The following is a 24,256-nucleotide window of genomic DNA, read 5'->3' as shown; positions in this document are numbered from 1 at the left end:
AATGCATTCATCATATCAATAGCCTGTTCCAGAGACCATGGAAATCTCTGGCCAGGATACATATGGCACAGCAGACTTCACCTACTGGGCTCTGAATCTGAAAACTGACTCAGATACGGAAACTGGGCACGGCATCATGGATAGATGCCCTCAACCTCCTGCATCCATTCTCGATCTCTTTTTATTTTATAAATTAAGCAACACTCAAAACGCTTATTGGTTGTCCATACATATTGCCCCTTGACACAATCTCTTAGTCATCTTCATAGCTCTGTACGTGTCGGACTCCCTTGAGGGCCATTCTGCCTTTCTTCTTATAATATTACATTCACTTGGCTTCTGACTGTTTTAGTCCTACCACCTGGCCTCTGTTACTTTAAGATCCTATCACCTCCATGACTATGGGGGAGCTCAGTCTTATGACAGCATAGCTCACTTCTGCAGCCCTGTCCTACAGAAGACAGTCACCACTAATAGGCACGATCCTTGAAGACAGGGACTCAATGATCCTGGTGCTCCTTTTACCATCACATTCCTTATTGTTTTGGTAAATGAGGCACTGCCGGAATTCTTCTGCAGAACATGGTCAGAAGGTAGATTTTTCAGCCCGGCCGGGCGTGGCTCAGTGGTTGAGCATCGACCTAGGATCAGGAGATCGAGGTTCGATTCCAGGTCAGGGCACATGCCCGGGTTGAGGGCTCGATCTCCAATGACTCTCTCATCATTGATGTTTTTCTCCCTCTCTCCCTCTCCTTTCCTCTCTCTGAAATCAATAGATTTTTTTTTTTTTTAAATTTTTTTAAAGATGGATTTTTCAGACATACAATATATCTACTCCAAAGTCTACATTGTATCTGAGCCTTCTATCCTTTACTGCCTCCCAAAGCAGCATGAATGTTCCATTCCACCTTCCAAAGTTTTCTGCGGCTAGTTAACACTATTTCCCAGCAAGTTAAGTCCTGTGTTACAGAGAACACTCTCATATCCACGAATTCTTCTTTACTGAACATTGTATCTCAGCATCATTAATCAGGATCCTCAGGATCCAGTTCCATATATGCTCTCTCAGCTCCTGCCATTACCTGTTGGCTAGATCCTGCAGCTCCTTTAGCATAGGTCCATTTCTCCCTTTAGCAACTAAGGAAAGTGCTGGGTTATATTGTTACTTAACCCTAATAATTAGTCTGGTGGCCAGCAGGGGAGATGGAGGTTGATTATGGGGAGTGGGTGCATATTGTCTTACAAGGTAAAGGCCTCTACATTATCTTTAAGTCAAGGAGGCTCATGGCCTTTAACAGGAAGGAGAGAGTTACTGCTTCAGGCCCAGGTCCAGGCGAATACAGGGATATAAGATTGTCAAGTTCATCAGCCCAGACGAGATAGGCCCATCTCAAGTTCCAGGTTCCCAGCTCTTACCCTTTGGTGTAACAGACTTGGCATGGCTGGGAATTCACTGTTCCATGGAGTTTTGCTACTATTATAAAGTTCCAGACCTGATCTTCAACTTACCTGTCATCCGGCTGCCGGATTTGACAGACTACTTAGTCTTGAGTTGGAGGCTAATTGCCCTCAGTATTTCTTTTTTTTTCCTCCAGTGCTTCAATAGCATGTAGCAAGAGCCATTTAATTCCATAGTCCTTATAATTACTACTCCCCCAAGGTATTTTAAATACCTGAGTTATTACATTTTGCAGTACACCCCTTCTAATACAACCCTACTCCTGTTCAGCACTAGTGAAAGTTTTAACAATGGCCCAGCTGCCCCATGCCAGGCACCATCACTACTCCACCTCCTACCAGTGATGGCATTCTTGTTGCTAGCCAGCCAGTGAGCTGTCACTGCTAGGACAGCATGGCATCAGCTTTTCTACGTGGGATTCCCTAGAAAACAGATTATGAGGCAGAGATTTGTGAGCAGGAGGCCTATTGGAGGTTTCTGGAACAATACCTGTAAGAAAGTGAAGGAAGTAGGACTGGGTAGAAGGAAATAGGTTGAACTGCTTAGGAGTTGCATCAGAGGCTTCAGCAGATCCTGTGGGGAGCTCTGGAGTTACAAGTGACTCTTTGGGTCATCTCAAATAGAAGCAAGGGACCAAGTTTTTGTACACCTGCATCAACTAACTATTGGAAGAGTTGTATCCTTGGGCCAATCGGTGTCCTTCATCAAGGATCTCAGCTCTATAATCCAACAGCCATCAACGTACCCTCCAGCTAGGAGAATTAGCACCTCTGGCTGAAGGAGGGATCTGGGCAGCACACTGCAAGATCTACTATAGTTAGATTCTGCTCACACTCTACAGGTTCATAAGCCAAGAGAAAAAAGAGAGGTATTGAAACAGAACAAAGAGATTAGACAACTGTTATATTCTTGAAGGGATTTGCTTCTAAAACAAGAATGCTGGAGGAAATAAGTTAATAATGAAAGAATAATTTTGATATTACAAGGAAGTAAACTCAGGTCAGGTATGACTTCTTTGACATCCATGACCACACCCTCCCAGTGTCTCTTTCTCCCTATCTGGTCACTCCCTGGTTTCCTTCACTGACTCCTTTGCCATCTTCCCCTTCCCCACACCCTTACAGATGTGGCCTATGTTTCTTCCTCAGTCCTCTTCTCACTCTGTCTCTTAGATGTGGGTGACAAGCAGATCTACATCTCCAGCTCTCACCTCACTTCTGAGCTCCAAAATCTAATTTCCTGCTACCTGCTGGCCATCCCTTCCATCCCACTTCAAATTCAACATGTCCAAAACCAAATTCCTTAATATAGGATTCAAGGGCCATCACAATCTGGACCCTATCTAGTTAAATTATTCCTCCTCTACAGTCACTAAAATTCTGCCTTTTCCACCGGTTATTTTCTGGATACATGTATATTTTTATGTCTTTGTGCCTTTACACATACTGTTCCTACCAGCAATGCACAAGGGTTCCAATTTCTCTACATTCTTGCCAACACTTGTATTTTTCTTTTTTTTTCTTTTTTAGTAACAGTTATCCTAATGAATATAAAGTGGTATCTCACTGTGTTTTTAATACGCATTTCCCTAATGATTAATCATGTTGAGCATTTTTCATTTGCTTATTGGCTATTTGTATATCTTCTATGGAGAGATGTTCCTTTGTCCATTTTTAATTGATTTTATTGTTGAGTTGTAGCTCTTTATATACTGATTATCAGTCCCTTATCAGATATATGATTTGCAAATATTTTCTCCCATTCCATGGGTTGCTTTTTTCACTATTGGTAAGTATCTCTTGATGCAAAAGTTTTAAATTCTGATGAAGTATTTTTTCTTTTGTTGCCTGTGTTTTAGTGCCATATCCAAGAAATCACTGCCAAATCCAATATCATGAAGATCTTCCCTTATGTTTTTTATAGCTTTAGCTCTTATGTTTAGGTCTTTGTTCCATAATGACTTGATTTTTATATATAGTGTAAAATAAGGGTCCAAATTTAGTTTTTTGCATATGGATATCCAGTTTTCCCAACACCACTTATTAAAAAGACTGCCCGGCCCAGTTGTTATGCCTAAGTGGTTGAGCACCAACCTGTGATCCAGGAGATCAAGGTTCAATTCCTGGTCAGGGCACACACCCCAGCTGCAGGCTTGACCCCCGGGGGGGGATGTGCAGGAGGGAGCTAATGAATGGCTCTATCATCAGAGATGTTTCTATCTCTCTCTCCCTCTCCCTTCCTCTCTCTGAAATCAATAAAGATATATTAAAAAGAAAAGACTGCCCATTTCCCATTTAATAGTCTTGACACTCTTGTTGAAAATCATTTAACTATATATGTGAGAGTTTATTCCTGGGCTCTATTCTATTCCATTGGTCTATATATCTTGTCTTTGTGCCAGAACCAAACTGTTTTGATTACTGTAGTTTTGTAGTAAGTTTTGAAATTGGGAACTGTGAGTCCTCCAATTTTGTTCTTCTTTTTCAAGATTGTTTTGCCTATTCAGGGTCCCTCTATATAAATTTTAGGATGGATTTTTCTATATCTGCAAAAATAGTTGAGGTTTTGATAGGGATCACATTGAATCTGCAGATCATTTTGGGTAGTGTTAACATCTTAAACAAGGAAACTTTTTGATGATGGATAAGTTCTGTATCTTGATTGTAATGATACACGAGTGATGCATTTTTTTCAAAATTCATAGAACTATATAGTTAAAATGAGTATATTTTATTGCATGTCAATTATACCTCAATAAATTGATTAAAAGCTTTTCAAAGATACCATAGACTGGGTGCTGGAGAAGGCTGTGTCAATGGACACAGAAGAAAAAATGGGACCCCAAGAAAAGCCTGTTCTGTTTAGCCAAAGGATCTGAGAAGGAACTGCCTAACAAGACAGAAAGCTGAACCCTGGGTTACAAGCCATTAGGCCTCTCCCTACAAAACCAACATAACTTATAGCCTCTCTTGATTTTTTTTTTTTAATATTGTATTCTCTGAACTTTTTCTAGCTTTTCAGCTACCTCTTCTAAGTCTGACCTAAGCCTTATTGTCTTCTCCTAATTATCAGTAGGCTTCAGCCTCACTTAAATGAAAGTAATAACCAGGTCCCCAAGTGATTATCCAACCATCAAAACCCATAAGCAGGCCCTGAATTACTCCTGCATCTTACATTTGCTCATGTAGTTCACTCAATACATGTAGTTCACTGAAGTACATTTCTCCATCTGTCAAAATCCTTGTTAACCTTCAAGTCTCAGCTGAAGGGCTCTCTTAAGCTTTCTCAAATATCCCAGTCAGAATAAATGCTCTTTCCTCTGTTCTGAGCTTGTTTCATTAGGTGCCCTGCACTAAAAGCCAAGATCCTTTGGCCTAGGAATTAAATCTCTATGCCCTAGATAAACTTGATGGATGAATGAATGAGTGATCTGGCCTTCAAATTATAGGAGATTCCTATAATATTATAGGACTCCTATAATTTTATAAAGCTCTTATAGCTTTAGGGGACACATTAACCGTGGGAGAAAAGTGTGGTCCATAAACCTGTGCACAGGGCTATGGGGGTGAGGGAGGCCCAAATGTACGTGTGTTAGGTATAGATCTCAAGCTATGTTCATAGAAGGAAACCTGGAGGTCTGGTGGGGAGGTGTTGGGTAGGTTTGTTGGTAAGGGTGTTGGAGGAATATGTGGAGATAAAAATAAAAGATTCAGAATGATTGATAGACGGGGAAATTGAGAGGGAGACGTAGCACAATGAGGAGCAACCATACCTGTGGGCAGTCCCGACCTTTTGAACAGGCGGTGGTTTTCATTCCTGTGCCTATATCACCCCCATTCATACGTTCCTTAGCTATTTTTATTTTATCATTGCTTCATTCCATTGCTTCTTGAAGATTTCTTCATAAAATGAAAATATCCTTGGGAAGCATTTAGCTCTAATCAGTTAACATTTTAGCTACCAATTAAGCCAGTATGCAAATGCCAAATCTTAAAGGAAATGGAGTGTGGCAGTTCATTTTACAGGTCAACTGGGCTAGACTGTAGTCCCAAGTTATTCAATCAAACACTCATTTAGGTGTTACAGTAAGGGTATTTTGAAGATGTGAATTAAATCCATAATCAATTCACTCTAAGTAAGTAAAAGAGATTATCCTAACTAATCTAGGTGGGACTGGTTCAATCATTAAAAGGTTTTCAGAGCAGAACTGAGGCTTCTCTGAAGAAGAAATTCCTCTGTGGATAACAGCTTCAGCTGGTGCCCAAGAGTCTCAGTCTGCCCTTTCTGATGGCCTACCCTGCCAGTGCGCCTCGCCAGCTGCCGCAACGTGTAAGCCCGTTCTGCGCAATAAATCACTTAACGCTTATCTCCTACTGGTTCTGTTTCTCTGGTTGAACCCTAACTAAGAGTTGGGGGCTAGGCAAGTAGAGACCTGCATGAAGAAATAAAGGAAAGGGAGCAGTCAGCAAGCAGATGGGGGAGTTAATCTGACAATTCTGTGTAAGGCAGGCTTTATTTGGGAAGATAAGAGAAAGGCCAGAAAAGACAGGAGCCAGAGGACACAGAATGCAGAGTAAAGAAAGGCAGAAGGGGTGCGGAGGCTGTGCCACAAACTCGCTCTGCAGCAGCAGCGTTAGTTATTGGCAGCGGCGGGAGCGCAGAGGGAGCGTTGACTTTCTGACGGATCCTAGTGTCTGCGGACTGCATGGAAGTTATTCCTCAGAACAGTACAAGCTCACTTTGGCTTCTTTGTGCATTTTTATTCTTTCGTGCAGAGAGGCAAATGCATATCTTTGCAACTAATGCTTCCAGACTCACCCACAGAGTTGAAGGCACCGGAGAAAAGAGCAGAGAGGGAATAGGTTCCTTGTATATCTAGAGTGTTTTTCCAAATACCATGCATGAATAATTCTCCAAAATTTTTCCAGAAACTAGGATGTATTCTTTTTTAAAAATATATATATATATCTTTATTGATTTCATAGAGAGGAAAGGAGAGGGATAGAGAGATAGAAACATCAATGATGAGAGAGTCATTGATCGGCTGCCTCCTGCAAGCCCCCGACTGGGGATCGAGCCTGCAGCCCGGGCATGTGCCCTGACCGGGAATCAAACCCCGATCACCTGGATCCTGGGTCAAAGCTCAACCGCTGAGCCACGCATGGCTGGGCTAGGATGTATTCTTAACTGTGTGTTTAAATAACCCAACAGCAAGAATATAACCTAAGGTAGGAAAAAATAGGATGTTTGGATAAATACATACTTAAATAAGCAAGTTAGTAAAAAGATGACAATGTATATGAGCTTTGACAGAAAGAAGAGAACAACCCCTGATGACTCTAAGAAGGCATCTGCATGAGCATGATAAAACCAGGAATAAGCGAAAAGTTAAGATGCAAAACTGGACAGAATTGAAACTGTACCTAATATTAAAGGAATCAGCAATTGGGTGAGAAATGTAAAACATAAGCTAGTAGGCTAGAATTTTTCACATAGAAATTACATTAAGCCCGGCCGGGGGTGGCTCAGCGGTTGAGCATCGACCTAGGATCCAGGGGCTCAAGGTTCAATTCCCGGTCAAGGCACATGCCCGGGTTGCAGGCTCGATCCCCAGCTGGAGGCCTGCAGGAGGCAGCCGATCAATGACTCTCTCATCATTGGTGTTTCTATCTCTCTCTATCCCTCTCCTTTCCTCTCTCTGAAATCAATAAAGATTTTTTTTTTTTTTAATTTCGTGACTTTGAATTAGACACTGATTTCTTAGATGGGACACCAAACACAAGCAAAAAAAAAAAGGAAAAAAAGAAAAATTAGAATTCATCAAAATTAAATGAAATACCTAACAATACCAAATGTTGGTGAGGATGAGGAGTGATCTTTCATACTTTTCTAATGAAGATATAAAATGATATAAGCACTTTGGAAAATGGTAGTTTCTTATCAAGTTAAACATAGATCTATCCCTTGACCCAGCAAATCCATTTCTAGGTATTTACCTAAGAGAAATGAAGAATACCTAGAAATATTCTTATGAAATTATTTTTGTGGAGAATGTTATTGACTCAGTAAGCCCCAGTGCAAGGAAGTCCCTCAGCAAGGTGACAACAAGGAAGCTCTGGAGCTGCCTATTTGGGGGAGGTGTTAAAGCTAAGGGGTCCCTCTTTGGAAACCTTTGTCTTTATCCAGCTATCAAGAATGGTAGAAAGTTAGAATGGTTAAAAGAATTGTGTTCTTAAAAAGATAAACTGATATTTACTGAGCACTTAGTACATGACAGGCACTGTGTTACATGGTTAATCTCATTAATGCCCCATAGAAGTGAATATAATAGTAATATTGTCTTCATTTTACAAATGAAGCTCAGAGAGGCTAGCAGCTTGACCATGGTCACCCAAATAAATACATGAGTGTACATGGCATAGTTAAAAGGAGCAAGTCTGTCTCCTTTGTCTTTGTGTTTCCAATGTCTAGCACATATCGACTGTTTAAAGAATGAACAAACTAATGAATGGTGGAAGCACTTCACTGTGTGACCTCAGACAACATACCAGTATCTCTATTCTACACTAACTAATTTTTAAGACACAAATTTATAATTCAATGTTTGGTTTGGTTTTAAATGTAGACATTATACAGCTTTACCTTTGACAAGCCAGTGACATTTTTCTTTCAAAATTCCAAAATGCTAGCACAACCCCTAAAATTAACTGACTAAAAATGAAACAAGCAAAAATGTAATAATTCCTTGGAGTCCATAGTAATTACTGTCCTACTTTATCAGCTGGGTAAAGGCACATGATGGTAGTAGAGGCACTTAAAATACTAGCTGCTATAATAGATATGCTCTAGAATCTCTAAGTCTTAACTAATTAAATGTTTATTTCTCCTGCAACATACAGTCCTATGGAGGTCAGCAGGTTGTAGGGGCTCTGCTTTACATGGTCAACCAGGGGCTCAGGATCCTTCTATTGTATGTCTGTGCCTTACTCTAGGTTCTCAGAGTTCTCTCCATTTACCAGATAGATTAGAAAAGAAAGTGAAGATTACTTGTACTTTTTATAGAACAAATATGGAAGTGGCACATATCACTTTTTTACATTTTATTGGCCAGACTCAGCCAGAAGGCCTCACCTAACTGCAAGCCATATGCCCCAAGGAAGATGAGCGCAAGGATATTGAGAAGCGTGAACAGCCTTTGTGGAAACATCCAAAGTGAGGGAGGAGTGACTCTCAAAACCCAACAAAAGAGGGACATTAAGCCTATGACATCTAGACATCTAGAATATGATATAGTATAAATGGGCCACAACTAGATAAAAATATATGTATATTTATTGTTAATAATGGAATGATCACGATATTTTAATATCTAAAGTTCAGTGCAAAGAGAGAGAGAAAGGAGTAAAGGAAAATAAACTTAGTTCATAACTGTGCTTAATGTGAAATGAGGATAACAGGGGTCAATGGTTCCTGTTCTGGTTACTGACTGCTGTGTAACAAACTACCTCCAAACCATTGTATGAGTCATGAATATAAGCAGGACCCACCTGGAGAAATCTGTTCCATGAGGTATTAATGGAGGACACTTGGCATTCATCTGGCAGAGGGAGTGTTCTGGAAGGTCCAAGATGGTTTCATTCATACGTCTAGCATCTTGGCTAGAAAACCAAGCTCAGTGGGAACTGTTGACTAGAGCATCTACACATGGCTTCTCTAGCATGGTGGCCTCTGGGTAGATGGACTTCTCACATAACATCAGGATTCCCGGAAAGTGGCTATACTTACATCAGACAAAATAGACTTCAAATAAAAACTATCAGAAAAGAAAAAGAAGGGCATTATATAATGAGGAAATGTCAATACACCAGGAAGATAGAACAATTATAAATATATGTGAACCGAACATCAGAGCACCTAATTATGTCAAGCAAACTGACAGAACTGAGGAAGAAAGAGAAGGTAATACAGTAATAGCAGAAGAGTTCAGTTCCCCATCTTCAATAACAGGACACCCAGATAGAAAATCAACAAGGAAACAGAACTTGAATAACACCAGAGATCAAACTGACCTAACAGACACACACAAAACATTTCACCCAACAGCAGCAGAATACACATTCTTCTAGGGACACACGGCTCTTTCTCCAGGAGAGATCACATGTTAGGTCACAAAACAAGACTTAGCAAGTTTAAGAAGACTGAAATCACATCAAGTATCTTTTCCAACCACAATGGAATAAAACTGGAAATCAACAATAAAGAAAAGCTGGAAAATTCACAAATATGTGGACATTAAATCAAAAAGGAAATTAGAAAGTACCTCAAGACAAACAAAAATGAAAACAACATTCCGATACTTATTCTGAAGTCAATACTTAGTACTGAAGCAGTACTAAGAGGGCAATAAATGCCTACATTAAAAAAGAAGAAAGATCTCAAATAAACAACCAAATTTTATACCACAAAGCTAAAAAGAACAAACTCAGCCCAAAGTTAGCAAAAGGATATAAATAATTAAAGCAGAAATGAATGAAATAGAAATAGAAAAGCAATAGAAGAAATCAGCAAAACTAAGAGTAAGTACTTTAAAAAGATAAATAAAATTGGCAAACCCTTAGTTAGACTAAGTAAGGTAAAAAGAGAATATGCAAATAAAATCAGAAATGGAAGAAGAGATTTTACAATTGATGCCCCAGAAATAAATTTTTAAAAGATCATAAAAGGCTTCCATGAACACTTCCACACCAACAAACTAGAAGAAATAGATAAATTCCTAGAAACATACAACCTACCAACACTAAATCATGAAGAAATAGAAAGTCTGAACAGATCTATAACTAATATGGATATTGAGACAGTTACCAAAACTCTCCCAAGAAAAAAAAACCCACGATCAGATGGCTACACTGGTGAATTCTACCAAACATTTAAAGAAGAATTAATGTTGCCCTGGCCAGTGTGGCTCAGTTGGTTGAGCATAATCCCATCTTGTGCACTGAAAGGTCGCCAATTCGAGTCCCAGTCGGGGCACATAACTGGGTTGTGGGTTCAATCTCCGGTTGGGGTGCATGAGGGAGGCAACAAATGGATGTTTCTTTCTCACATGGATGTGTTTTTTTCCTCTCTCCCTTCCCCTCTCTCTAAAATCAATAAAAACATTTTAAAAAGAATTAATGTCAATCCTTTTCCAATTCTTCTGAAAGATTAAAGAAGAGAGGACACTTCCAAACTCACATTACCCTGAAAACAAAAATACCACAAGAAAACAAAATGACAGGCCAATATCCCTGATGAATATAGGTGCAAAAACCCTCAACAAAATACTAGCAAACTGAATCCAGCAGCACACTGAAAAGATCACATACCATGATCAAGTGGGATTTATCCCTGTAGTGCAAGAATGGTTCAACATATGAAGATCAATTAATGTGATACAGCCAATTAACAGAATATAGAATAAAAATCACACGATCATCTCAATAGATGCAGAAAAGTCATTACAGAAAATTCAACACCCTTTCATGATAAAACAAAAAAACTCTCAAAAAAGTAGGAACAGAAGGAAGTTGCTTCAACATAATAAAGGCCAAGTATTTGGCAATATTGTGGAGAAATTGGAATTCTTGCACAGTGTTGGTGGGAGTGCAAAAATGGTACAACAGCTATGGAAAACAGTATGGAATTTCCTCAAAAATTTTAAAATAGAACTATCATACCATCCAGCAATCCCACTTAATAGCTACATCTATATTGCAATTTGATCGAGAATGAATTGCCTCCCAGACAGACAGTTAAAATCTTTTATGTAACAGAAAATGCTGCAATGAATCCAGGATTCCGCTTTAGGCTGCTCACTGTCCCCCAGGGCAGTTGGTGAATGTCACAGCAAAAAACTATTGGTAAAGGTTTTCAAGGAATTGTGAAAAGATAGGGACTTAAAGGCCAGCCTGCTACTTACGGTCAAATGAAAACTCAGGAGACCTGAAGCTATTTCCATCGGTGATGTTGCCAGAGTCTGGCCTGGAACTAAAATGCCTGGAAAAATGAGAAACAAAGATAGGACAGCATATGAACTGAGAGTGTGGACACAAAAAACAATATAATGTATGTAAACAGCTCCGTGCCTGGACATAAAATAGTTTAGTAACAATCAGAGATTCAAATCTGCCTGTATATAAGGATTTCTGTGAAAATTTACTATTCCTTATATGTTTTTCCTGATGGAGATGAAGAGGACCAACCAGAAGACTTTTATGATGAAAATATGGGTCAACCCAGAGTGCCTTCTATTACATCTGCCTAACTTCACTGGACATGGCAGAACCTCCCATATCCGGTGAACTTCGATGAGCCAAAACAGTAAGATAATCAGGAACTACATTCCACTTTCTTAGTCACAATAATACCACACTTGTCATCTCTGTCAAGGGCATAACTATATCACTCATCCTCTAACTGAATTTTGTTAGAAAAATGACCACTTATGCAAACCAACTAAGTAGATTAAATATGCCAAATTTAGATGGACTGGCAGTTTGCATATTAGCAAAATCTCTGTAATTTGTGGAGTTCATTATTTTTACAAAAAATTTCACAACTTATCTTAAGGTTGTATAAATTTAACTTCTTTCATTAAAAAAAAAAGGTAAGTTCTAGAGCTCTACTGTACAAGATTGTACCTATAGTCACTAATGCTGTATTATACACTCAAACCTGTGTCAAGAGGGTAAATCTCATGTTGTGTTCTTTGCACAATAAAATAAAACACAAAAATAACTGAAGAGCTTAAAGGATTCTAACAAGTATCAGGGTTAGTAAGGATCCCAAAGAGTGGGGAAGATATCTAGTTACTGGACTTGGGGATTTGAATCCCACATACAACTTGGTGACATTTGCTCAAAACCAAGCAGAGGAAGGAAACCTAACAGCATGAAAAGAGACGTGAATCAGACTTTTGGTCAGCCCTGTGAGTTACGCAAGTGGAGCGATTCAATTCACAAACTTCCCTTTTGTAACAATACTGAGAAGCGAGTAGTGTCCTCCTGAAAGTCAGTGTAAGATCCTGACTTTTGTACATAAACAATACAATCACACTTGGCTCTTCCAAGGCAGAAAACAAAAGGGAAACACCCAAAATCATTCAGCTTTGAACCTGCAGAATATTCCATACACACTCATATTTAAGTCATGCTCCTTGAAAAAAATCAAACTGTACAGAGGCATTGAAATATATAATAAATAATAGAAGTCTCTCTCCTCTCCACTTTGATATCACTTTGATATGTATCCTCCCAATTTGGTGTACATACATACTGACCTACCTACACACACACACACAGACACACACACACACACACACACACACACACACACTTGAAATAAATGGTATTATCCTAACCATATCAAATCATTCTGCAATTTGTTTTTCTTACTTAAAATTTGTATAGCTATACCTCATTTTTTCTATTGCCTGCATGGTATTATATATGACTATTTAAGCAATCACCCATTGATGAATATTTTTTATATTATTTCTTTTCTTATATTTCAAAACTTGCTTAATTTATAAAAGTAATGCACGTTTTTAAAATTCAGACTGTACAGAAGTGTCTAAAATGAGAAACAAGTCTTCCACCACCCATGCCCACCAACTCCACCATTCCTACACCCATTACTCAGAGGTTTTATTAAATTTCTGATTTAAGTTCTATTGCTGATTGCCACTGAAATTGTATGCAATGTATTTGTACCTCTTTTTCTTGATTGATCAACTATAGATGTTATCTTTTGACTCCTTATGGTAAAAAATTTTGAATTTCTGGTTTAAATTAATAAATTCAATATATGGATGAAAACAAAATATGGCATTTGGCTATTGAACAATCTCAATCTGCTGCCAATAATGAGTCATCTTTTGTGGTTGCTATAAATAAGACTTTAGCTAGAGAAATATAGTTTAGCCCTGGCTGAGTGGCTCAGTTGGTTGGACTGTCATCCCATACACCAAAAGGTTGCGGGTTCAATTCCCAGTCAGGGCACATACCTAAGTTGCTGGTTAGATTCCCCTTCAGGGCACATACTGGAGGCAACCAATTGATGTTTCCCTCTCACATTGATGTTTCTTTCCCTTCCTTCCTCTCTCTCTAAAATCAATAATCATATCCTCAGGTGAGAATTTAAAAAAAGTTTTTTAAAGAAATATAGTTTAGCCTGGATGGCGTGGCTCAGCGGTTGAGCATCAACCTATGATCCAGGAGATCACAGTTCGATTCCTGGTCAGGGCATGAGCCCAGATTTTGGGTTCGATCCCCAGCAGGGGGCAGCAGATCAGTGACTCTCATCATTGCATTGATGTTTCTATCTCTCTGAATTCAATAAAGACATATTTTTATATATATATATATATATGTAAAAACTTGGATTTAGATACAGATAAACTCCACCAGGAAATGGAATACCTCAGTTGATATCACGGTCCTGCTGCCAACTAACTTTGTGACTGTAAACATATTACCTAACCACATGGTGCTCTAGTTTCTTATCTCTTCAAATAGAAATAATGACTATCTCACAGATCTGAAAGAGCATCAGATTAAATCCTGCCTTTGAACACAATTAGTAAACCACAGAGGTCTCATTAGTGCCTTTCCTTTAGCTGTCTTTGTCATTCCTGGAGCTGGCCAGACAGTTGGACAAACAGGTTAAACCTCAAAGTCAGGAATCCTCATGGTACCCTGCTGCTTCTCAGGTTTCAACCCGTAAGAGATCTGATAGAATGGGGGTGCCAACAGGAGTGTTAGCTGAAGCAACAGTTCAGACGTCCTAAAGCAAAACCAGAAACTGGAAGCAGGAAAAACAGATGCTGGTTGCCACTGGCGGCAGCAGCAGACAGCATCACCCCACCCTGACTCGGGGCAGGCAGTGCGATGGGAGAAGCCCATGCATGGGTGCAGGCATCAGATGTCTAAGTCTTTGAGACAGTCCCTGGAGCTGGATCTTGAGACAGAGGAGCAGAAGGAGAGAGAGGAGCTCCTGGCTACAGCCGGGATTATGTCAATGCCCTGGGTCACTACGACAGTCCAGGAGAACATACATGAGTCACACGGGAAAGCTCAAACCCAGAGCCGCCGGAGGCCTCACTCTGCTCTTTTGAAGAGAGCTTTCATTCTCTAAAAATGATCTCTCTGGTACTAACTCATCAGTAGACACATGAGGAAAGTCTGTCTGTAATTAATCTAAGCATGTCCGTAAGAGTAGGGCTGCTAGCGTCTCCTGTAAAGGATGGCACTTCACAGTTCTGGAGTGCACCTCCTCGCTGGGGGTCAGTAAGTAATAAGTGCATAGTCTGATTTTGTCAGACTATGGGCTTGATCTGGAGGCCTTGGGCTGAACAGGCTTTAACTGTGCTATGTGCTGGGTAATAGACAGTTGCATCTGAGACATGGCTGGATGGGGAGGGAACAAGTATGAGGTTCCCTTGAGATTTGAAATGAAAGAAGAAGCCATCCTCTGAGAGTGCTTCCAGCAAAAGTTAAATGCAAAGGAAGGAATCAGTTATCTGTTGGAGTAAAGTAGGAAGCCATGAGTAAATGAAGAGTGTGGGGGTACTGAAAGAGTATTCTTAGGGAAGTGGGACTTTATTGGAGTTGCAATTTAGTAAGCAGAGATCAAATCAATTGCTTTTGGAGAAAGACGTGGAAACAGAAACAGGTGGTTCAGTCATTTTATATTGTTAATAGAACAGTAATCTTTTGTGTAACACATTGGTATGTTACAAAAATAATAGTAATCATAGCAATATAGTAGTGAGGTGATGCTCTGGATTTAGACACAGATCAAGTCCTACAAGAGCACTGGACTAGGAGCCAGAATATAGAGCTTTGATCCCGCCTAGGGCAGCTCAGAGAAAGCCAATGTCTTTGCAAACAAGTCTGAGGAATGGGAGCCCTGCCAAGTCCCACAAGATGTGGATCTCCTTGATAGAAATGACCCCAGAGCATGAAGCTATTAAGCCTGGAACCTATAGCTAACTACCCTTGCTAGGATTCCAGGTGTACCCGACACTCTTTAAATCAAATTAGCTTTCCAAGCTGAATTCCTGGTTAAGGTAACTTGAATATCCAGGCTACCTACTTAATTTCTCTTTATAAGTCATTGTCATTTTTCTTTATATTTTTAAATTTTATATTATGAAAAATTGCAAACACAGAGAAGTAGAGAAAATAGTATAATGAACATATTTATAACATATATAATGTATAATGAATAGTATAAAATACCCATTAACCAGAGTCAATCATTATCAAGATTTTCCCACACTAAAGATTTTGCCTCACTAAAAACTGAAATATTTTAAAGCAAGTTCTAGACCCAAATCATTTCATCCCCACTTACTTTTCTATGGGTCTCTAAAACATACCTACACTTTCTTACATACCTACAATATTCTGCTCTGTATGTATTAGTTTCTGTGAGCCAGGTTAATGGGAGATGAATGCATTCTCAGGGTGCCAACAAAATCAAGTTTCTCATTCTTGATGCGCAGGGAACTTGCTGAGGTCAATGTCACTGTGAGGACTCTTGGGTCACCAGGATCCCTCTGTCTGAACATGACTTTAATAACTGAACTACAATAATCCAGGTCCTCTCACTTCTCACATGCATAAGTCTACACACACCATGTACAAATGCACACACTGAGCACATACGAACACACATACAAAAGAAACTAAATGAAGTAAACCCCTTCTGCACAGGAAAACAGTCCGTCACTGTAGCAATTCTGGTCGGCTATTAAGATAAGCGGGGATGCTACCTACACAAAGAAACAAAATGCAAAGGTAACATCTATGCTGACTTGGAAAAGAGTAAAATGAGAACATCAGAAAGCTAGAAACGTATCAGCTTGTTGGGAAGGGAACTGGAAACCATACGTCAAAATTTGGCCAGTTCCACATTATCACTTCTTTTTTTTATCTTTATTGTTGAAAATATTAAAGATGTCCCCCTTTTTCCCCATTAACCCCTTCCACCCCACACCCACTCCCCACCCCAGGCCTTCACCACACTTGTCTGTGTCCATGGGTTATGCATATATGCATATAAATTCTTTGGTTAACTTCTCCCCACCCACTAACCCACCCCCACCTTCCCTCTGGGATTCATCAGTCTGTTCCATGTTTCTATATCACTGAAACTATTTTGTTCATCAGTTTATGATGTTCGTTAGATTCCACCTATAAGCAAGATCATGTGATGTTTGTCTTTCTCTGTCTGGCTTATTTCACTTAGCATAATATTCTCCAGGTCCATCCATACTGTCCCAAAGGACAAGAGATCCTTCCTCTTTATAGCTGCATAGTATTCCATGGTGTGAATGTCCCACAGCTTTTTTATCCACTCATCTACTAATGGGCACTTGGGCTGTTTACAGATCTTCGCTATTGTAAATTGTGCTGCTATGAGCATAGGGGTGCATATATTCTTTCTAATTAGTGTTTCAGGATTCTTAGGATATATTCCTAGACGTGGGGTCACTGAGTCAAAAGGCAGTACCATTTTCAATTTTTTGAGGAACCTCCATACTGCCCTTTGCCCATTTTTTAATTGGTTTGTCTTCCTCTTGTTGAGTTGTATGAGTTCTTTGTACACTTTGGAAAATAGCCCCTTGTCAGATGAATCTTTGGCAAATATGTTCTCCTATACCGTGGGGTTCCTTTGAATTTCGAGGCTGATTTATTTTGCTGTGCAGAAGCTTTTTAGTTTAATGTAGTCCCATTTGTTTATTTCTTCTTTTGTTTCTCTTGCCCTATGAGATGTATTGATGAAAATTCCACTACATGAGATGTCTGTGGCTATTGCCTGTGGTTTCTTCTAGGATTTTTATGGTTTCACAACTTACATTTAAGTCTTTTATCCATTTTGAATGTATTCTTGTGTATGGAGTAGGTTGGTGATCTAGTTTCATTTTTTTGCCTATACCTGCCCAATGTTCCCAACACCACTTATTGAAGAGACTGTCTTTACTCCATTGTATGCCCTTGCCTCCTTTGTCAAATATTGACCATAATGGCATGGTTCAATTTCTGGAGTCTCTGTTCTATTCCATTGATCTATATGTCTGTTGTTGTACCAATACCAGGCTGTTTTGATTATAATGGCTTTGTAGTATAGTTTGATATCCAGTAAAGTGATCCCTCCAACTCTGTTCTTCTTTCTCAAGATGGCTGCAGCTATTCCAGGTCTTTTTTGGTTCCATATAAATTTCTAGCTCTGTGAAATATGCTGTTGGTATTTTCATAGGAATTACATTGAATCTATGGATTGCTCTGGGTAGTATGGACATTTTAATGATATTAATTCTTCCAATCCATGAGCATGGTATATTTTTCCACTTGTTTCATATCGTCCTCTTTTTTTTTTTCAGTGTCCTATAGTTTTCCAAGTACAGGTCTTTTACATCCTTGGTTAAGTTTATTCCTAGGTATCTTATTTTTTTAGTTGCAATGGTAAATGGTATTGTTTTTTCAGTTTCTCTTTCTGAGAGTTAATTGTTGGTGTATAAAAATGCCACCAATTTTTGGATGTTACTTTTGTATCCAGCTACCTTGCCAAAGTAATTTATCAAATCTAGTAGTACTTTGATGGAGTCTTTAGGGTTTTCTGTGTACAATATCATGTCATCTACAAATAATGACAGTTTTACTTCCTCCTTTCCAATTTGGATACCTTTTGTTTTCTTCCTGTCTGATGCCTGTGGCAAGGACTTCCAGTACTGTGTTGAATAATAGTGGTGAAAGTGGACAAACCTGACTTGTTTCTAAGGGAAGTGGTTGTAGTTTTTGACCACTGAGTATGATGTTGGCTGTAGGTTTGTCATATATCGCCTTTATTATGCTGAGCTATGTACCTCTATTCCAACTTTGCTGAGAGTTTTTATTAAAAATGGGTGCTGGATTTTGTTGAATACTTTTTCTGCATCTATTGATATGATCACATGATTTTTGTTCTTCATTTTGTTTATATGATGTATTACATTTATTGATTTGCTAATATTATACCAGCCTTGCATCCCCGGAATAAATCCCACTTGGTCATGGTGTATGAACTTTTTAATGTATTGCTAGATCCCGTTTCCTAATATTTTGTTGAGGATTTTAGCATCTATATTCATTGGGGATATTGGCCTGCAATTTTCTTTCTTTGTAGTGTCTTTATCTGGTTTGGGGATTAGGATAATCCCATAAAAAGAATTTGGAAGTCTTCCCTACTCTTGTATTTTCTGGAATAGTTTGAGGAGAATAGGTGTTAATTCTTTGAATGTTTGGTAAAATTAGCCTGCAAATCCATCTGGTCCAGGACTTTTGTTTGCTGGGAGTTTTTTTTTATTTTATTACTGATTCAATTTCATTAGTTGTTATCAGCCTATCCAGGTTTTCTGATTCTTCTTGATTCAGCTTTGGAAGATTGTATGTTTCTAGGAATTGTGCATTTCACCCAGGTAGTCCAGTTTGTTGACATATAGTTGCTCATAGTATTTTCTTACGATCCTTTGTATTTCTGTTGAGTCAGTTGTTATATTGCCTCTTTTATCTCTGAATTTATTTATTTGTGTCCTCTCTCTTTGTTTCTTGATAAGTCTGGCTAAAAATGCATCCATCTTGTTTATCTTTTCAAAAAACTAGCTCTTGGTTTCATTGATCTTTTGTATTTTTTTTAATTTTTTTTTTTTAGTCTCTATGTCATTTATTTCTGCTCTGATCCTTACTATTTCCTTCCTCCTACTTACTTTGGGCTTTTCTTGTTCTCTAAGTCTTTAAGTTGTAAGGTTAGATAATTAGAAGTTTTTCTTGTTTTTTGAGGTAGGCCTGCAGTGCTATGAATTTCCCTCTCAGGACTGCTTTTATCATGTCCCATAGATTTGGGGTTATTGTGTGTCCATTTTTTTCCAAGAAGTTTTTTATTTCTTCCTTGATCTCTTTGGTAATCCATTCATTGTTTAATAACATATTATTTAGCCTCCATGTGTTTGAATGTTTTTCAGTGTTTTTATTATAGTTGATTTCTAATTTCATGTCATTGTGATCTGAGAAGATGCTTGATATGATTTCAATATTCTTGAACTTGTAGAGACTTGCTTTGTGTCCTAACATGTGGTCTTTCTTTGGGAATTTCCCATGTACACTTGAGAAGAATGTATATTCTGTATCTTTGGGGTGGAATGTTCTGTAAATGTCAATTAATTCCATCTGATCTAATGTGTCATTTAGGATCGCTGTATCCTTGTTGATTTTTTGTCTAGAAGATGTATCCAGTGATGTCAGTGGGGTGTTAAAAGTCTCCTACTATGATTGTATTTCTGTCAAGCTCTCCCTTAAAGTCCTCCAAAAGTGTTTAAATAGATTTGGGTGCTCCTATATTGGGTACATATATGTTTATCAGAGTTATATCCTCTTGTTGGATCGATCTTTTTAGTATTATGTAGTGACCTTCACTGTCTCTCATGGTTTTCATTTTGAAGTCTATTTTGTCAGATAGGAGTATTGCTACCCCTGCTTTTTTTTTTTCATTTCCATTTGCATGGAAAAATTTTTTCCATCCCTTCACTTTTATCCTGTGTGAGTCCATTGTTCTGAGGTGGGTCTCTTGTAAACAGCATATATTTGGGTCATGTTTTCTTATCCATTCAGCTATCCTATGTCTTTTGATTGGAGCATTTGTTTACATTTAAGGTTACTGTTGATACTTATCTATTGCCATTCTTTCTTTATGTCTGTGTTCCTCTCCTTTTCTACATTTCTTCTTCTTCTTCCACCAGCCCCTTTAGCATTTCTTGTCGTGCTGGTTTGGTAATAATGAACTCCTTTAGCCCTTTTTTGTCTGCGAAGCTCTTTATTTCACCTTCAATTTTACATTATAGCCTTGCTGGATAGAGTAGTCTTGGGTTCAGTCCCTTATTTTTCATTACTTTGAATACTCCATGCCACTCCCTTCTGGCCTGAAGTGTTTCTATTGAGAAATCAGCTGTCAGTCTAATGGGTGCTTCCTTGTAGGTAACTTTCTATCTCTCTCTTGCTGCTTTTAAAATTCTTTCTTTATCTTTAATGTTTGCCATTTTAATTACAATGTGTCTAGGTGTGGGTCTTATTTGGTTCGTTTTGATTGGGACTCTCTTTGTTTCCTGAACTTGAGTGAATTTTTCCTTCACCAGGTTAGAGAGGTTTTCTGTCATTATTTCTTCAAACACATTCTTTAATCCTTTCTTGGATTCTTCTCCTTCTGGAACTGCTATGATGCAGATATTGTTATGTTTCATGTTGTCCCAAAGCTCCCTTAAACTGTCTTCCTGCTTTTATTTTATTTTTTAATATATCTTTATTGATTTCAGAGAGAGGAAAGGAGACGAAGAGAGAGAGATAGAAACATCAATGATGAGAGAGTCATTGATCAAGCCCACAACCTGGGCATGTGCCCTGACCAGGAATCGAACCTTGATCACCTGGATCCTAGGTCAACGCTCAACCACTGACCCATGCCCAGCCGGGCTGTCTTCCTGCTTTTAAATTTTTTCCTAATTGCTGCTCTGATTGGGTGCTTTTTTCTACCCTGTCTTCTAATTCACTGATTCAGTCCTCAGCTTCTTCTAATCTACTGTTGATTCCTTCCAGTGAATTATTTATTTCAGCTGTCATTCTTCATTTCCAATTGATAGTTATTAATTTGCTTGAGCAACCTTATAACCATTATTTTGAACTCTATATCTGATAAATTGCTTGCCTCCATTTCATCTAGTTCTTTTTCTGGCTATTTCTCCTTTTCTTTCATTTGGGTGTTCTTTCTTTGTCTCCCCATTTTATTGTGTTGGTTGTCCAGAGGTACCAGGTCAAGGCTGCAGGGAGTAAATAGGGCCTCCTTTCTGGGAGTACCAGTAGTTAGCCAGGTCCTGGTGGCAGGACTATGTGTTTGGGAGGCATTGGGTCATGATGGCAGGGCCAGGTACAGTACATGAAGGTTGTAGGCCAGGAAGGCAGGCAGGCCGGTCCCTCTGCATGGAGGAGTCAGGAAGGCAGTCAGGCAGGCCTGACAGGTCATGTTGAGAAGGCACGGCAGGCAGGCCAGCAGGCAAGCTATGAGTGCCCCATAAAGGAGGTGGGCCAGGCCAGCAGGCAGGCAGGCCTTGCACCACATCAAGGAGACATAGCAGGCAGGCAGGGAGGCCGGGTGCACCGCGTTAAGGGGGCAGGCCAGGCAGGCAGGCATTGTGCACTTTGTCAGGAAGGCGCTGCTGGCCCAGAGGCAGGCAGGCAAGCAGGCAGGCAGGCAGGCAGGCCAGCAGCGGGACCCACTGAAGGTGGCAGTCAAGTGGGCCTACTGTGGGTGCTGCACCAGGGAGGCGCCACTGGCAGGGAGGCAGACTATGGGCTCCGCATCAGAGAGGTGCAAGCCTGTGCAAAAAGCAGCCAGGTAGGCTGTGTGGGCCAGATCTCTGAGGTGCTGTGCCCATCAGTGGCCTCGGGGCGCTGGGTCAGGCTGCTCCCCACAGCCGCCTCCCAAGGAGGACCTTGAGGATCCTCCAAAGTGTGTGCTCTCCACTCTCAATCAGAGAGAAGCGCACACTGCAGCTGCGCAATTCTTCTGCCACAAACTCCTGCACCCCCAGGGAGCCCCCGCACTGACTGACGGGTGCCCCCCACACTCATACCCACGCACACACTCGCACTCTCAGCCTCCGTCAGGTGCTGTCAGCTGCCATCTTGGAACCTCCCACATCATCACTTCTATTTCAGTGTATAAGGACCCATTAATCTTCCCCTGCCTTCCACATCACGTCCAGTGTCCTCCTCCCGACCCGCAGGCCCAGGGCAGTGACTTCATAGGACGTCCTTCTCTTTTCCTTCCTTTTTCTCCATCTTCCATACCTACACACTCCCTCTTCAAACACCTCCTCCACTAACTCCCCAAAGTCCTAATTTTAAAAACTATGGACACATTTCTTTGACCTAACATGTGACCAGTACATAGCATAGTGTCTGCTATACAGCCTCTGCTATGGTCTTAAATGTTTCTGCCCCCCTTGAATTCACATGTTAGAATCCTAATGCCCAATGTGATGGCGTTTGAAGGTAGAGCCACTGGGAGGTGATTAGGTCATGAGGGTGGAGCCGTCATAAATGGGATTAGTACCTTATAAAAAAGACCCCAAAGAGCTCCCTAGTCCCTTCCACCACCTGAGGACACCAGTTTCTAATTGTGTAAATTTTAATAAATTGTTTTTAAAATTTCATTTATCCCACGTACACAATGGGGATAACAGTGTGTACTAGGCAGGGTTGGTATAAGGATTAAATTAAATAATGTATGTAAGGTTCCTAGCACAGTGCTTAATACATACTGAGCTCAAAATATTGTGATTTTTATTACACAATAATATTTATTATCATTAAGAAATCTCTGGAGGGAACCTGGGAAATTATGTTTACTTGTGAAATGGAAGGCTAAACACTTAACCAAATTAACTTCAGGGAAGGATGGCAAGTGGTATTGTTGTAGGAGGTGAGAGCGGCACCAGGTGTCTGACCTGGGTTCAGCAACCTCAGTACTCGAGTTCTGGCTAAGAAAAAAATTCAGAGCCAGGACTCCAACTTGCTAGAAAAGATTTATTGGTAAAGCAAAAAGAAAGTACATTCAAAGAGAAAATTTCAAGCAGGCAGCTCACAGAGCTTCCCTGGGGAGTGGGCTAGGGTTCCTTTTAACCCCTCAGAGTGGGGACTAACTGCTTTCCTCTTTAAACTGACCTATCAGGGCCTGTCCAGTCATCTTCTGTCCTTGTCTGGAGATTAGATGGGGCTTTCCTCCAGCCCCCTTGTTCTCTAAGGGTAGGGGTCTACCACATGACTAACCACATGCCAAGGGCAAAGAGATCAGGAGAATCTGAACTGCATGACCTGAGGTATTCTAGGGTGGAGAGGGGGTCTTAGGGGCAAGGTCCTGAATAACAATACTTATCTCCCATACCTGCCATTCTAGGCTGGAGAGGGGGTTTCAGGGGTGAGGGCTCGCATATTTCCAGTATCTGCTCTACCAGTTCTTTTTCATTGCTAGGTGTCCTGAATGTTCTGCCCTGGTGACCTTCTGTAACTGGTCCATTGTTCTTGCTTTGCTCATGTCTATTTAACTGCCTACCACAGTATCTTTAAGGAAAAACTTGACAAATTAAATTTTGAGGAAGTAAACAGCATGTAGATAAAAGGACACTGGTCAATATTATCAGCCTTGAGACCTTAAGAAAACCTTTGCTGGGTTTCCAAAGAAAGGTTGAAATAAAAGTTGCTTGAGATTGGAATGTGTTGTAAGGCAATAAGGAAACACAGTGGGTGGCACCTGTTGATTCCAGGCGAGAAAGAGAGCTAGGGGACAAAGTGACAGCTCCAGGGAAGGCAGCAAATGTATTCTGGATTTCTCTGAGGAAATGGTGCCGTTCTCAGGAAGGCGGGGTGCTGTGTGCTTGAGGAATTTGGGCAAGCGGTGGTTAGGCATCAGGTGGCCATGAAGATGACGTCCATGAGAAGAAGTGGAAAGGGGAATTAACATTAATCTAACAAGCCATGTGCCAGGCACATTATCTCATTTAAGTCACCACGACCCAATTATAGTAGCTAGTGCTTTCATTTTACAGACAAGGAAAGTGAGGCTGAATGAGATTATGTAACTCATCCAAGTTTGCTCTGCTAATAAGGGGAGGGGATTGTGATAGTAACTCCCCAGCCAGCAGACTGAGGTCTAGTGGTCCCAGTTACT

Source organism: Miniopterus schreibersii, assembly GCF_964146895.1.
Source record: "Miniopterus schreibersii genome assembly, chromosome: 1".
NCBI lineage: Eukaryota > Metazoa > Chordata > Mammalia > Chiroptera > Miniopteridae > Miniopterus > Miniopterus schreibersii.
The sequence above is the reverse complement of the archived record's forward strand: the minus strand, read 5'-3'. Positions refer to the sequence as shown.